The sequence below is a fragment of the Pipra filicauda genome, unplaced genomic scaffold (assembly GCF_003945595.2).
Source record: "Pipra filicauda isolate LSUMZ 115617 unplaced genomic scaffold, ASM394559v2 scaffold706_size140705_pilon, whole genome shotgun sequence".
Lineage (NCBI taxonomy): Eukaryota > Metazoa > Chordata > Aves > Passeriformes > Pipridae > Pipra > Pipra filicauda.
The window spans coordinates 65,927-79,169 of NW_024104872.1; the positions used below are offsets into that span (position 1 = coordinate 65,927).

At 52.6% G+C, this 13,243-nt stretch overlaps 1 pseudogene; it reads left to right on the forward strand.

Moving 5' to 3' along the window:
- Positions 1-9,199: 9,199 nt before the first annotated feature.
- Positions 9,200-10,263, forward strand: LOC113984049 (annotated as a pseudogene).
- The last annotated feature ends 2,980 nt before the right edge of the window (positions 10,264-13,243 follow it).

Consider the following 13,243-nt stretch of genomic DNA (forward strand, 5'->3'; position numbering starts at 1 on the left):
GAACTGACCCCTTGGCAGGCAGGCTTTGGCTGGAAGCTGGTGATGGGGAGCTGAGTGAAGCCCCCACAATGCAGGAGGAAATGGTCAGTGACCTGCTCTGCCAATGAGACCCCCCCAAGTGCCTGGGCCCACATGGGATGCAGCCAAGAGTCCTGAGGGAGCTGGAGAAGGAGCTGGCCAAGCCACTCTCACTCATTCCCAGCAGTGCTGCACAACTGCACAAGTCCCAGCTGACTGGCAACAAGCACATGGGATGCCCATGCACAGGAAGGGCCAAAAGGAGGATCTGGGGAACTCCTGGCCTGTCCCATTGGCCTCAGGACCAGGGAAGTCCATGCAGCAAATCCTCCTCAGTGCCAGTGTGTGCAGTGTCTTCTCTATTACCAATTAAAGTATATACAGTGTTTTATGCTTGAGACTTTTGACCAATTGTGTTGTGGCACAATAGTGTACAAAGAGTATAAAAGAAACACTTGAGAGCAATAAACAGCTTCCTGATCACCTTACAGCTGGACTATGTCTGATATCTGTGTTGCTTTGGCCGTTCTGACATTAACAATGACAGGCAAGTGCCGGATTCTGCCCTGGGATGGGGCAACCCTGCATGGATGAACAGACTGGGAAGGAGAGGTTGGAAAGCAGTGCCGGGAAAGGGCCCTGGGGGTGCTGGTGGGTGGCCAGTTGGCCCTGAGTCAGCAGTGCCCTGGCAGCCAGGAGGGCCAAGCCTGTCCTGGGGGCATCAGGCCCAGCATGGCCGGCCGGGCCAGGGAGGGGATTGTCCCGCTCTGCTCTGCCCTGGGGCGGCCTCACCTGCACCATTGGGGCAGTTTGGGGGGACACAATGGAAGGGAGAGATTGAGCCATTGGAGAGTGTCCAAAGGAGGGCAAGGAAGATGGGGAAGGGCCTTGGGGGGAAGGCGTGTGAGGACACTGAGGGCACTTGGTGTGTTCAGCTGGAGAAGAGGAGACTGAGGGGAGACCTCACTGCAGGTCCAACTTCCTGGGGAGGGGCAGAGGAGGGGCAGGCCCTGAGCTCTGCTCTGGGGGGACCAGGGACAGGACTGAGGGAACGGCCTGGAGCTGTGTGAGGGGAGGTTTAGGTTGGATCTTAGAAAAAGATTCTTCCCCCAGAGGGTGGTTGGGCACTGAACAGGCTCCCCAGGGCAGTGGGCACAGCACCAAGGCTGACAGAGCTCAAGAAATGTTTGGATGATCCTCTCAGGCTCATGGTGTGACTCTTGGGAATGGTCCTGTGCAGGGCTACGGGTTGTCCTTATGGATCCCTTCCAATTAGGCATATTCTGTGATTATCAACCCTGTGTTCAGCACAAAGCCAAAATATAGCCCTGCACTGGCCACGGGGAAGAAATTTAACTGTACTGCCCCTGAAACCAGCACAGCCTTTAGGGGCTCTCACAGAAACATCCCACAGTCCATTTGCCACCTGGAACCAGTGACTCTGAGTTCCTGCTTCCCCAGCCCCAGGGATGGTCTCCTTGTCTGCTCATTCCTCCACACTCTCTTTTCAGTGATGGCCTCGGTGGGGCTTGCTGACATCCTCAGCAACTTGGAGGTTTCCTGATGAATTTTACTTCTCTAGAGGCTTGTTCAGTCTTTAGATCCTCAGTTCAGGAATTCAGTGCCAAAGGGCTCACTGACACTCAAAACATCTTAAGGAGACAAAACTCTGGGAATAATTTACTTTTAAGTCTCCCATTCTTTTGTGGTTTCTTAGACAGATTTCACAGCCACACTCCAAAGTCCATTTACCACCTGTAACCAGTGACTCTGAGTTCCTGCTTCCCAGCCCCCAGGGATGGTCTCCTTGTCTGCTCATTCCTCCACGCTCTCTTTTCAGTGATGGCATCGTAATGAGACAAGCCCCTGGGAATAATTTACTTGTAAGTCTTCAATTCTTTTGTGGTAATCAGACAGATCTCAGAATTGTATTCAAAGTGAATATCTTGTATTAAAGAAGCAATGAGAAAATATTTCCTTTTTTGTCTCCTGTTTACTTTTTTCCTGTCCATATTTTCCCATTGCACCCAGTGAGTCACACACTGAAGTCACAAGATCCCTCAATCCACAGAGGGAGGAAAAGAGAGAAAATTAATTAAATGCTCTATTGTGCAGAGCTAAATCTGCACTCATCCCAATATTCTGGGCTTACAGGACCTTTATCAAACACATTCTGCAGCATCTGTTCACTGGGCAAACATCTGTGTGGATGGCCAGGCCCAAGGAGTGGTGGGCAATGGAGTTCCATCCAGGGGTGTTCCCAGGGCTCAGCACTGGGCTCAGGGCACTTCAATCTCTTTCTCAATGATCTGCACAAGGGCATCGAGTGCAGCCTCAGGCAGTTCCCAGGGGACACCAAGCTGGGGGGGAGTGTTGATGTGCTGGAGGGCAGGAAGGCTCTGCAGAGGGATCTGGACAGGCTGGATCTGTGGGCCCAGGCCACTTGGAGGAGGTTCAACAAGGCCAAGTGCTGGGTCCTGCACTGGGGTCACAACCACCCCAAATCCCTGACCATGCCCTGCAACTGGTCCCCACAGCCTGTCCTGTGTCCTTAATCCCTCCATTTCCAAGGACTTTGTGGGACAAGGGAGCTCTGTGCTCTGGGTACGGAGGGAGCTCCAAGTGCCACTGGAGAGGGAACCACAACTCCTCAGGTTTGTGTTCTTTGGGAGGTCTGGAACTGGTGAGACTTAGAGCCACAGAAAGTTTCTCTTCATTGCCCACAAACAGAAGGTAAACTAAATACTACTTATAAACATCCCAGCTCTTTCTGAAGCTTTCCTCAGCCACAGTGACCTGGAGAATGCACATCCTTGATGTCCTGGTGCCACAGCCCAGGGTGCTCCTGGCCTCCCTTGCTGCCAGGGCACACGGCTGCCTCCTGCCCAGCTCCCTGCCCACCCACAGCTTCTGACAGGGCTGCTCCCACCCAGCCAGGCAGCTCCAGCCTGTGCCACGGCCAGGCTGAGTCCCCTGCAGGGGCAGACACTGCCATTTGTCCCTTGGGGATTTCAGCAGGTTCCTGCCAGGACGTGCTCTCCTCCTCCCTGAAGCCCTTCCCCGAGCACAGAGGCCTGAGAGACCTTTCCAGGAAAGGCTCAGGCAGAGAAGCCATGGAGTCTCTCAGCACCACATCAGTGTCTGATGGAATTAACCCCCCCTCCCCATTGCACAGCAGCCCTGCATTTCCCTCCTGCAGCCTTGGTGTCCAACACAGCCCTTGAGGCTCTTTGGGCTCTGGACTTTTCCTGCAGCCCCCAACTGCAGGGGAGCTTTGCCTTTCCCACAGTCCCCCCTGCACAGCCCAGGCCAGGCAGAGAAATTCCTGCTCTGTTGGTGCCACCAAGGGCACATTCCAGCCTCCTCTTGCTGGCACTTGCATGTTTTCAGTGCCTTCCACAGGCCCTGGCTCTGCACCACAACCCCCCTGGGCTGAGTCCTCCCCCTGCACGGTCACACAGTGTCACATACACACCCAGGGCTTTCTCTCCGAGCTCCTTTCCAGCCCAGCCCAGCTCCCTCCAAGCTCTCCCACCTGCCCTGAGCTCTCTCCACCCCAAGGGCCTCTCCCCAGCACAGCCCAGGCGGCTCTGGCCCCACAGCCTTGCCCAGGGCAGGCTGCTCTGGGCAGTGGCACCATAGCCCCAGCCCCTCTGGGCACAGCAGAGCTGGAGCTTTGAGAGGACTCAGCTCCAGCCGTGGGGGATCGTGCTTGGCAAAAGGGAAAGGAGGCTCCCTGTTTTCCGTTGCTTAAGGCAGGACTAATCCAAACTGTCCTCCCTAGCACATTCCTCATATGGGCCACAGGGATTTTTTTCCCTTCAATGGTATGTAGAGGTTCTTTTTGGGCAGGGCCAGTTCAACTGGTAGAGTTACCTAACTAGGTTTATGTGATGTCTTAAAGCTTTCTGGATATTTTTTTTTAACTTTTTGTAGGTTTTAACAGTAGTTGTATAGTAAATGTAGATGTTAATGCAGCTGTATTACATGACACCCTTTAGCATAGTAGTTTACACAGACCCAACCCTATTACCCCATTTGATATCAAACCTTCTAAATTCCTTTAACGTATTTAGACTACTAGGGGGTTTAGCCTTTGTATTGTGTAGTAAATAATTCTTATCAAGGTCTTTTGTCTGATCATTTGTAAGAATAAAAGATTCATTTTATATAAATATTCTCATTTTGACACTCATTAAATCCAGTGGAAAAAAAGTGGCTCAATCCCACTTCTGTAATTACTTAAATTTAATTTGTTGACAAAATCTGAGGCAAAGATTGGATCCCTTATTCCTTGAGGCTCCACAGTAGGACAATGGCTCCTTGATTCCAAGAGGTTGCACTTTTTCCCAATGTTCTTTGGCTCCAGAAGGCCCTGCAGTGTCACAATGGCCCACTGATTCCATCATTTTCCCCAGTGTCACAATGGACCCTTGATTCCATGAGGTTCCACAGTGTCACAATGGTCCCTTTGACTCCAGAAGGCCTTGCAGAATCAGAATGGCCCCTGGATTCTGTGAGGTTCCCCAGTGTCACAATGGACCCTTGATTCCAGGAGATTCCACAATGTCCCATTGGTTCCCTTTGGTTCCAAAAGGTTCTGGGATGTCACACTGGTCCCTTGATTCCCTGACATTCCACAAAGTCCTGGGGTCCTTTTGATTCCATGAGGTTCTGCAGTGTCCCATGTTCCCTTTGGTTCCAGGAGGCCCCAGTGGATTCCAATGGCCCCTGGATTCCAGGAGATTGTACCATGTCCCAGAGTTCCTTTGGTTCCCTGAGTTTTGGCAGTGTCCCGGGGTCCCTTTGTTCCCAGGAGGTTCCTTTGTTTCCATCAGGCCCTGCCACGTCCCAGACTCCCTTTGGTTCCATGAGGTGCTGCAGGGTCACAGTGTCCCCTTTATTCCATGAGATTCTGTCATGTCCCAGGGTTCCTTTGGTTCCATGGGATTCCACAGGGCCAAAACTCCCTGGTTCTTATCCTTCCAAAATTTGGGGGCCCATTCTATCCCTGCCTGGGATGGAGCCCCATTGTGTTTCTGCAGGAATGGATCCATGGCCATCCTGCCACTGCACCAATTTAATGCTGCACAAACGTCACTGCAGGCCCAGCACTGGATGCAGGAACAGTCTGGGAACTCCAGGCCTGCTCCCATTCAGCAGAGCCAGTCGGGGTCCCAAAGAGCACAAGTGATTGACTGCAACCCCTGCAGTTCTCTGGCATTGCTGGGGACAAATGCATGAACTGCCAGGAGCTCTGCAGAGCCCTGACAGTGCCACTGCAATCCCAAGCTGCATTGCCCGGGGCAACCCTCAGCACAGCCAAGGCCACAACCCTTCCTGAAAGGTGTCCCTTCTGGGCAGGGCCAGGGGGACAAACCCCTCCATCTGTCCCTGCACATGTTGTGTCCAATTCTCATCCCCCACTTAGGGACAAAGTCAGGGTACATTGGGTGTTTAGCTTGGCATTTGCTTCACTCTTTTGTGCTTCCAACACACACACACCCCAGTCTGGGCAGAGTCTGGCCCCCCAAAGAACACAAGATCTGACTATTTGTGGCTCCTGCTGCAGTGGCTGGAACTTGGGCCACAATCTGTGCCAGGAGCAGAGAGGTCCCTCCCCCCAGAAAACTTCTTGGCAATGGAGTTATTAAGAAAATGGGACAGGCTGTGGGCATCACTTGCAGGGCACAGCCAGGGATGTGTCTTGAGCATCCTCCTGTTTAACATGATCAGCTTTTTCATCCTCTTTTCCCTCTGTTTTCTCATGCTTGTTCCTACACAAACCGTGGTGATCGCAATCCTTCCCCTTCCTTTAGTTCTTTCCTAGACATCCCATGACAAGTCTTCCTCATTCCCTAAATGTGGTTTCTTGTTGCCCATTGTAAGACTCAAACCCTGAGGATGAAAACCCCACCCACATTTGTGAGGTCATCCTGGGAGGCTCTGCCATTGACCCCCTCAGTGAAGCCTTCACACAGATACTTTGGAACTCTCTTTGAATTATTTTTTTACCTTTTGGGCTTCAAATGGTTTCTCCAAAATTTGGCAATTCATGTCCTAGAAATGGAAATTCTTTGGAGAAGGAGGTTGGGACTTGAAGAATCACAGAATGGTTTGGGTTGGAAGGGAGCTAAAAGGTCATCTGGTCCAAGTCCCTGGACATGGACAGTGACATCTTTTACTAATTCAGGTTACTCACACTCTCTGACCTTGGACAAATGTAGGGATGGGACATCAAATTCTCTGGGAACCTGTTCCAGTTCTTGCCCCCCTCATTGTTAAATATTTTTTCCGATTATAGATAAAATACTCCAGTCTTCAGTTCAAAGCCATTGTCCCGTGTTCTGCCACTACAGCCCTTGGTAAAATGTATCACTGTGATTTCCTTAGACTATGAGCACCATGTGTTCATCTGCAAACACCTTGGAGAGTACCCAGGGATCTCCCAAGAAAAGATTTGGAGGCCTCAAGCCCATGACCACTCTGTAGGGACCTGGTAGCTCTGGGCTCCATGGTGTGGAGACTGAGGACAGTGCAGGAGTAGTCAGAGAAGGCTTGAAGGGTGGTTTCAGGAATGAAGGATCCTTTTGTCATAGCAGGAAACAGCATGAAAAATAAAGGAATAATGGCAAGTTCAACTGGAGAGGTTCAGACTGGAAACAAAGAGAAAAGAATTTCACTCTGAGGGCAATGCTGTGGTGCAACACATCACACAGAAGGAGTCTGGATGAGCCCAAGGCTTTGTGTGTGCAGGAAGAGCCAGGGAGGACGCAGAGATGTCAGTGCAGGAAGGTGCCAGCCAGGTGGGGCAGCCGGGGGGATGACGACAGCCTGCAGGGAAAGGGGCAGGGCATGGACACCGTAGGACAGCCTGGGCTGGAGAGGAGACAGGGAGGGGGAGAAGCTGAAAGGCCCTGACAGAGCCACCTTCTGCAGGCCTTTGGCCATGGCTGCTGTCTGTGCCCCTGATGCCAGGAGGAGGGGAGTGGCCCTTGCAGCCCTGGGGCCTCATGGCCTCCTTGTCCCTGCTCAGCAGCCTGGCAGGTGCCACCCCATGGTCCTGCCCTTGGCATTGCACATCCCACATCCCAGTGCCCCAGGAAGAGCCCTGAGGAATGAGGCAGGGACAGGATTTGCCTTTCCAGGGGCTGGAGGTCAGGGCTTGGCCTTTTGGATTAATGAAACACATCCAAGTTTCCTTATCATCAGAGCCACCTTTCCCTTGCTTGTCCATCCTTGTCATCACTGCAATTTTCTGTTCCAACTGGAATCTGGGGACACTTTCACAGTTGTGTCCCTCAGTGGGACCCATTAGCACTATGAGAAACTTCAGTATTTCAAACTCATTTTGACTTCTTGAAAAGTTGTTTGAACTTACTCTCAGGGACTGGGTCTCATGTAAACAATGCAAACCCCCTGGAGGGTCATGAAATGCCTGGGGCTGTTGCTGTGCTGCTGAGCTGGGCCGGGCTCCTGGCACACAGGGAGCTCCTGGCAAGCAAGAAGAGCTTCAAAGAGACAGCTCTGCTGGTGAGCAGCTCCTCTGCACAGCCCAGCTGGGCTGAGGGCACTGCCTGCAGCACCCAGGGCACAGGAGAGAAGGCAGAGAGATGAGAGGCAGCCTGGGCTGGGAGGTGACTGAGCTCTCACTATGCCAGAAACCTTCCCAGGATTTGAAGGAAGAATTCTCTGGCTGTAGAAATATTAAACTTCCCTTCCTGGAGGCATCTCCTAAAGCTGGCACATCCCACAGCTTCCAGGATCTTTCAGCAGGACTCTCCCAGTTGCTGCAGTGCTGAGGAAGTGGCCATATGGCAGAGCAGGGCAGGAGCTGCAGGCAGCAAGGGCAGAGAGGAGAAGGGAGCAGGAGGTTCAAGGGATCCTGGAGTGGGAGGACAGCGCAGAGCTGCTCAGGGCAGGAACCTTGCCAGCCCTTTGCCACGGTCAGGCTGTGGCTGCAGAGCAGTGCAGGTGAGTTCCTGCAAGTGCCTCTGCCAGCTGCCAAATGGCAGCAGTGGCAGGAGCTGTCAGGATGGCTCTGCTGGATTTGCTGGGTTGCAGCAGGAGAAGCTGCTGCAGAGCAGGACTTGCTGCTGCCCCCTCAGAGGCCCAGGGCCAGAAGGTTCCCTGTGGCAGGGCTGGCTGTGGGGTGGGAAGGTGGGGGTGCAGCCAGGGGTGCCCAGGGCTGTGGGGCAGAGCAGGGTCCTGCCCCCAGGGCTCTGTGTGCTGGGGCAGGGACTCTGCTGCCTGCCAGGGGCAGCTCTCAGCCCGGCCAAGGAGCTGCCACGGGGCTGGGGGAGAAGGGCTGTGGGGAAGGAACAACTCCTGGGAGGGCAGAGCAGGGCAGAGTCCTTCTGATCTCCACAGTGGGCTGCAGGGATGAGGGCTGGTCACAGCTCCAGATCAAAGCAGGAAATTTCCCAGAAGGTATTTGCAAGAGGCACAGACAGACAGGAGGTACCTTCAAGAGAATGAACCAGTTCTTTCAGTGTTATACTCTGGGTTGTCTGGGTGCTGACTGTGACAGAGAAATCAATCTCTGAGCACAGGAGGAGACACTGAAACTTGAACTCTGTTAGATTAGAGGGGATTGAACTTGAGAGTGTCAGACATCAAAACTGTCTTATAGACAGCAGCAGTGTCACTTTTTCAGCCCTGGGCCCAGGGAAGCAGCTGCTGGCAGGGACAGCTCCAGGCAGCAGAGCCCTGGGCAGGGAGTGGGGGATAAGTGCCCCCAAGGCCTGGGGGAGGGGGCGTTCAGGCAGCTCTGGGGGCCCTTCCCTCCAGCTCTGCTGGGCACTGTGTGCTGGGCCATAGAAATGAGGATTCCTGCAGTGGAAAAGAACCTTCCAGGTGTGATGGTAAAAATGGAAAACACAGGTACAATTATTCTAAGGACAGACTAAGCTTCTGCTCTGCAGCCCCAGCTCTTCTGAGTCATTACAGTAGAGATGGAACTTTTGTATTCAAGGTGGGTTACATCTGACATTCCTTGTGTGTGAGAGAGCTCTACCAAAAAATTCCATTTCCCCCTGGAGCACAGCAAAACTGACTCCTTGGCAGTGCATTTGGTGACAATTGACACATTGATTTCTTTTAGAAATGGAGTGGCTTTTTCACAGAGGTCTGTCTTAACTGTTCCCTGTCCTTTCCTTTTTTGAACAGACCCTGTGCTAAAAAGCAGCAAATGTCCAACAGCAGCTCCCTCACCCAGTTCCTCCTCCTGGCATTCGCAGACAGGCGGGAGCTGCAGCTCCTGCACTTCTGGCTCTTCCTGGCCATCTCCCTGGCTGCCCTCCTGGCCAACGGCCTCATCCTCAGCGCCGTAGCCTGCGACCACCACCTGCACACCCCCATGGGCTTCTTCCTGCTCAACCTCTCCCTCACAGACCTGGGCTGCATCTGCACCACTGTCCCCAAAGCCATGCACAATTCCCTCTGGAACACCACAACCATCTCCTACATGGGATGTGCTGCACAGGCCTTTCTGATTGTCTTCTTTCTTGGAGCAGAGTATTGTCTCCTCACCATCATGTGCTACGACCGCTACGTTGCCATCTGCAAACCCCTGCACTACGGGACCCTCCTGGGCAGCAGAGCTTGTGCCCACATGGCAGCAGCTGCCTGGGCCACTGCGTTTCTCATTGCTCTGCTGCACACAGCCAGTACATTTTCCCTGCCCCTGTGCCAGGGCAATGCCCTGGGCCAGTTCTTCTGTGAAATCCCACACATCCTCAAGCTCTCCTGCTCACACTCAGGCTACCGCAGGGAAATTGGGCTCACTGTGGTTATTGCCTGTTTAACGTTTGGTTGTTTTGTTTTCATTGTGTTCTCCTATGTGCAGATCTTCAGGGCTGTGCTGAGGATCCCCTCTCAGCAGGGACGGCACAAAGCCTTTTCCACCTGCCTCCCTCACCTGGCTGTGCTCTCCCTGTTTGTGAGCACGTTATTCTTTGCCTACCTGAAGCCTCCCTCCATCTCCTCCCCATCCCTGGATCTGGCCCTGTCAGTTCTGTACTCGGTGGTTCCTCCAGCACTGAACCCCCTCATCTACAGCCTGAGGAACCAGGAGCTCAAGGATGCCCTGAGGAAACTCATAACTGGGTGTTTTTCAGAAGCAATAAATTCTCCTTCTTCTGCATGTTATGGACCTCATTAAAGGCCAATCCTGTTATGGACTTCATTAAAGGCCCACCATATCTTCTCTATTTTTTACTCCTGGGATGGGTGTTATTTTTGTAACAATTTGTTCACACCAAAAAATCTTTATATCTATAAAGATACGTGCATATATATAAAAGTATATGTATGTTTATATATATATAATCACCATTTCCAATTCAGTGTTTGCCTTTCTAGCCTGGCCCAGAGGCTGTACAAATTGGCAATTGTACTCACTGTGTGCTTCAACCAAATAAAGAACTCTGCATTGGCTTGTTTGCCTGACATCTTTCCTCTCTGACTTCTCTGCAGCTGCAGGGTCGGTGCCTCTGTGCAGAGCTGGGCCAGAAAAGCGTCCCAGCAGAGCAGCACTGCCAGGGAGCAGCAGCCCTTCTCCTGCCTGGCCTCCTCTCCCTTCCCTTCCACACTGTCCTGCAGAGCCCTGTGTTGGTGAAGGCCTCAGTGCTCTGGCAGTCGGTGCCAGTCCTGCTGCAGGACTGTCCAGGGACTGCAGGCAGGGACAGCCACGGGCACTGCTGGCACAGAGCTGACCTCTGCAGCAGCACTGCCATCCTGCAGGGGCATCTCCTCGGGCCAGGGCCTCAAAGCTTCCATCTGCTTTCCACTTTGCTCTCCAGGATGTGCCCAACACAACGCCCTGCAGAGGAAACCAGCAGTGACCAGCACAAGGGTGGGAGTGCTCAGGGTTGGGGGCACCCAGCAGTGCCCTGGCACAGCCAGCGCCGCTCCCAGCACTGGCCTCTCACCCCAGGCCATTGGGCTTGTTCTTCCCTCCAAGGAGGGACAGCAAATGACCAGCTCAGGAGCCCATGTTTGCACTGCATGCACAAGACATGCCCATGTGTCACGGCTTGGGGCTGGGGGGTGGAAGGCTTAGACAAAGTTGATGGCAGAAGCCGTCTCGTTGAGTTACGAGGGGCAGAAAGGACCCCCTTGCTTTCTAAATTCCTTCTCAGAGAGGAGCCTGGCTGTGGCTGGATCCAATCTCAGGCTCAGATTTTGGTTTTAATTGAAGGAATTCTAGAGGTGTGATTCAATCACTTTGTCCTGCAGGTTTTAATGATGGCAAATCAGAAATATTTCTACAAAATGAATGATTTATTATGACAAATGAACAGAAAATTGATCAGACAAATGAAGAGACAAAAGACCTTAAAGAGAATTATTTACTACACAGTATAAAAGCCAAAAACTCCTAGCAGTATAGTGTAAGATAGGACAGTGGAGTCTATCAAAGTCATTCTATAAAGCAATTGGATCAAAGCCAGCAAAAAGAAACAATCCTGAAGCAGAGATTGGGGTAACTCGTCACACAACGAGAAGGGAAAATTCTTTTTCTTCCACCCAACCCCTGGGCAGTGACCATGAAGAGCTGTCCCTGCTTCATGGCAGAAGCTCCACACACTTCAAGGAAGTCTGTGGAAGAATCTGCCACATCAAAGTTAGACAGGGCTTTTATAGTTATCAAGGGTTTGACTGCCGGACATATTTGCAGGCCAGGGAGCATCTTCTCTGTCAAATCCTGCTTCAGAAAGCAGGATGTGTGTCTGAAGTTTCAGGAACCATTTTGGGTTTAACATAATTCAGCATTAAACACAGCACCTTGACACCAGCAGTAACTCACCACAGAGACCTTGAATTGTTTGCATTCTCTGATCATTATTTAGGTATTATCAGAGCAGAGCATCCTGTTAGAAATGGCCCCTTGATTCCAAGAGGTTGCAAAAACTCCGGGGGTTCCTTTGGTTCCATGAGGTCCCTCAGTGTCACAATGGAGCCTTGGTTCCATGAGGTTCTGGAGTGTCACAATGGCCCTGATGATTTCATGAGTTTCCACTCTCTCTCCAGGATTCCTTTGGTTCCTTGAGGCCCCTCACTGTCACAATGGCTCCTTGATTCCACGATGTTCCAGAATATCCCAGGGTTCCCTTGGCTCCAAGAGGCTCCCCAGTGTCCCACCGGCCCCTGGATTCCAGCAGGCCCTGCAGTGTCCCAATGGCCACTCGGTTCCACGAGCCACAGCGGCTGCCGCCGGCGTCTGTGCCCGGAGCCGCCGCTCCCACGGGGCTGCCGCACTCACCGCCGGGGTTGCCGCTCGCGCAGCCGCCGCTCTGCCCCGGCTGCACCGGGACCCGGCACCGCCTCGGGCCTGCGCTGCCGCCTCAGCGGCCACAGGGACACAGGGATGGGGGACCTTTGCTCTGACACTGATGGGGCCTGCCTTTGTTCTGCTGGGCTCTGGGCTTTAGGGAAATTGCTGTTCATTGTCATGCTCCACTGGAACACCTCCTGAATTCCAAAGGTTTCCTAATCCAGGGGGAGGGGTTTCTATGGCATCGGAGGTGCCGCCCCTCGGGACACATTGTCAATAAACCATCCAGCTGACTGGGATGGGTGTAAGAGCAGTTGGGGAACACAGGATAAGGAGTCATCCCATGAAAACCTTAGAAAATTCCCTACCTGAATCCTAACCCAAATAGAAGAGTTCAGATACAATTCCCAAATATTTTGGAAACTCCAGTCATTCCTGACACCAGGATGGAAATTCAGCAGATCACTAAAGCCAGTCCCCTTGGGAGCCCACACCCAGCGGGGCTGAGGGAGGCCCTGGCAGCTCCCCAGCACCTCCCTCTCAGTGGGACACCTCTGGCAGCCTCTCCCAGCTCGGGAACCCTCCAGTTTCCAACACTCCAAAGACCCTCGCTGGTGCCCAGGACAATTCTGATCCCCCTCAACAAACACTCCTCCAGCTGGGACCCTTGTCTGATGGCAAACACAAAGGGATTTGGGGGAGTGTTTCCCTGAAAACAAGGAGAATTTTGGGAGAGGGACCTTTCCACCCCCAGCTCTTGATGTGTCCACACATCTCTGCCTGGGTGTGGGTGTGAATTGACTGTGGTGGGAATGTTGTTATTGGGAATCTATAATTCAGTCACTGTTAAAATTGTGGCAAATGCTATTGAATCACCTGATAACTGTTCAACTGGTCAATGATTAAGTTCTAGTAATGTCTTTTCTCCCCTTATCTTTGGATCCAATT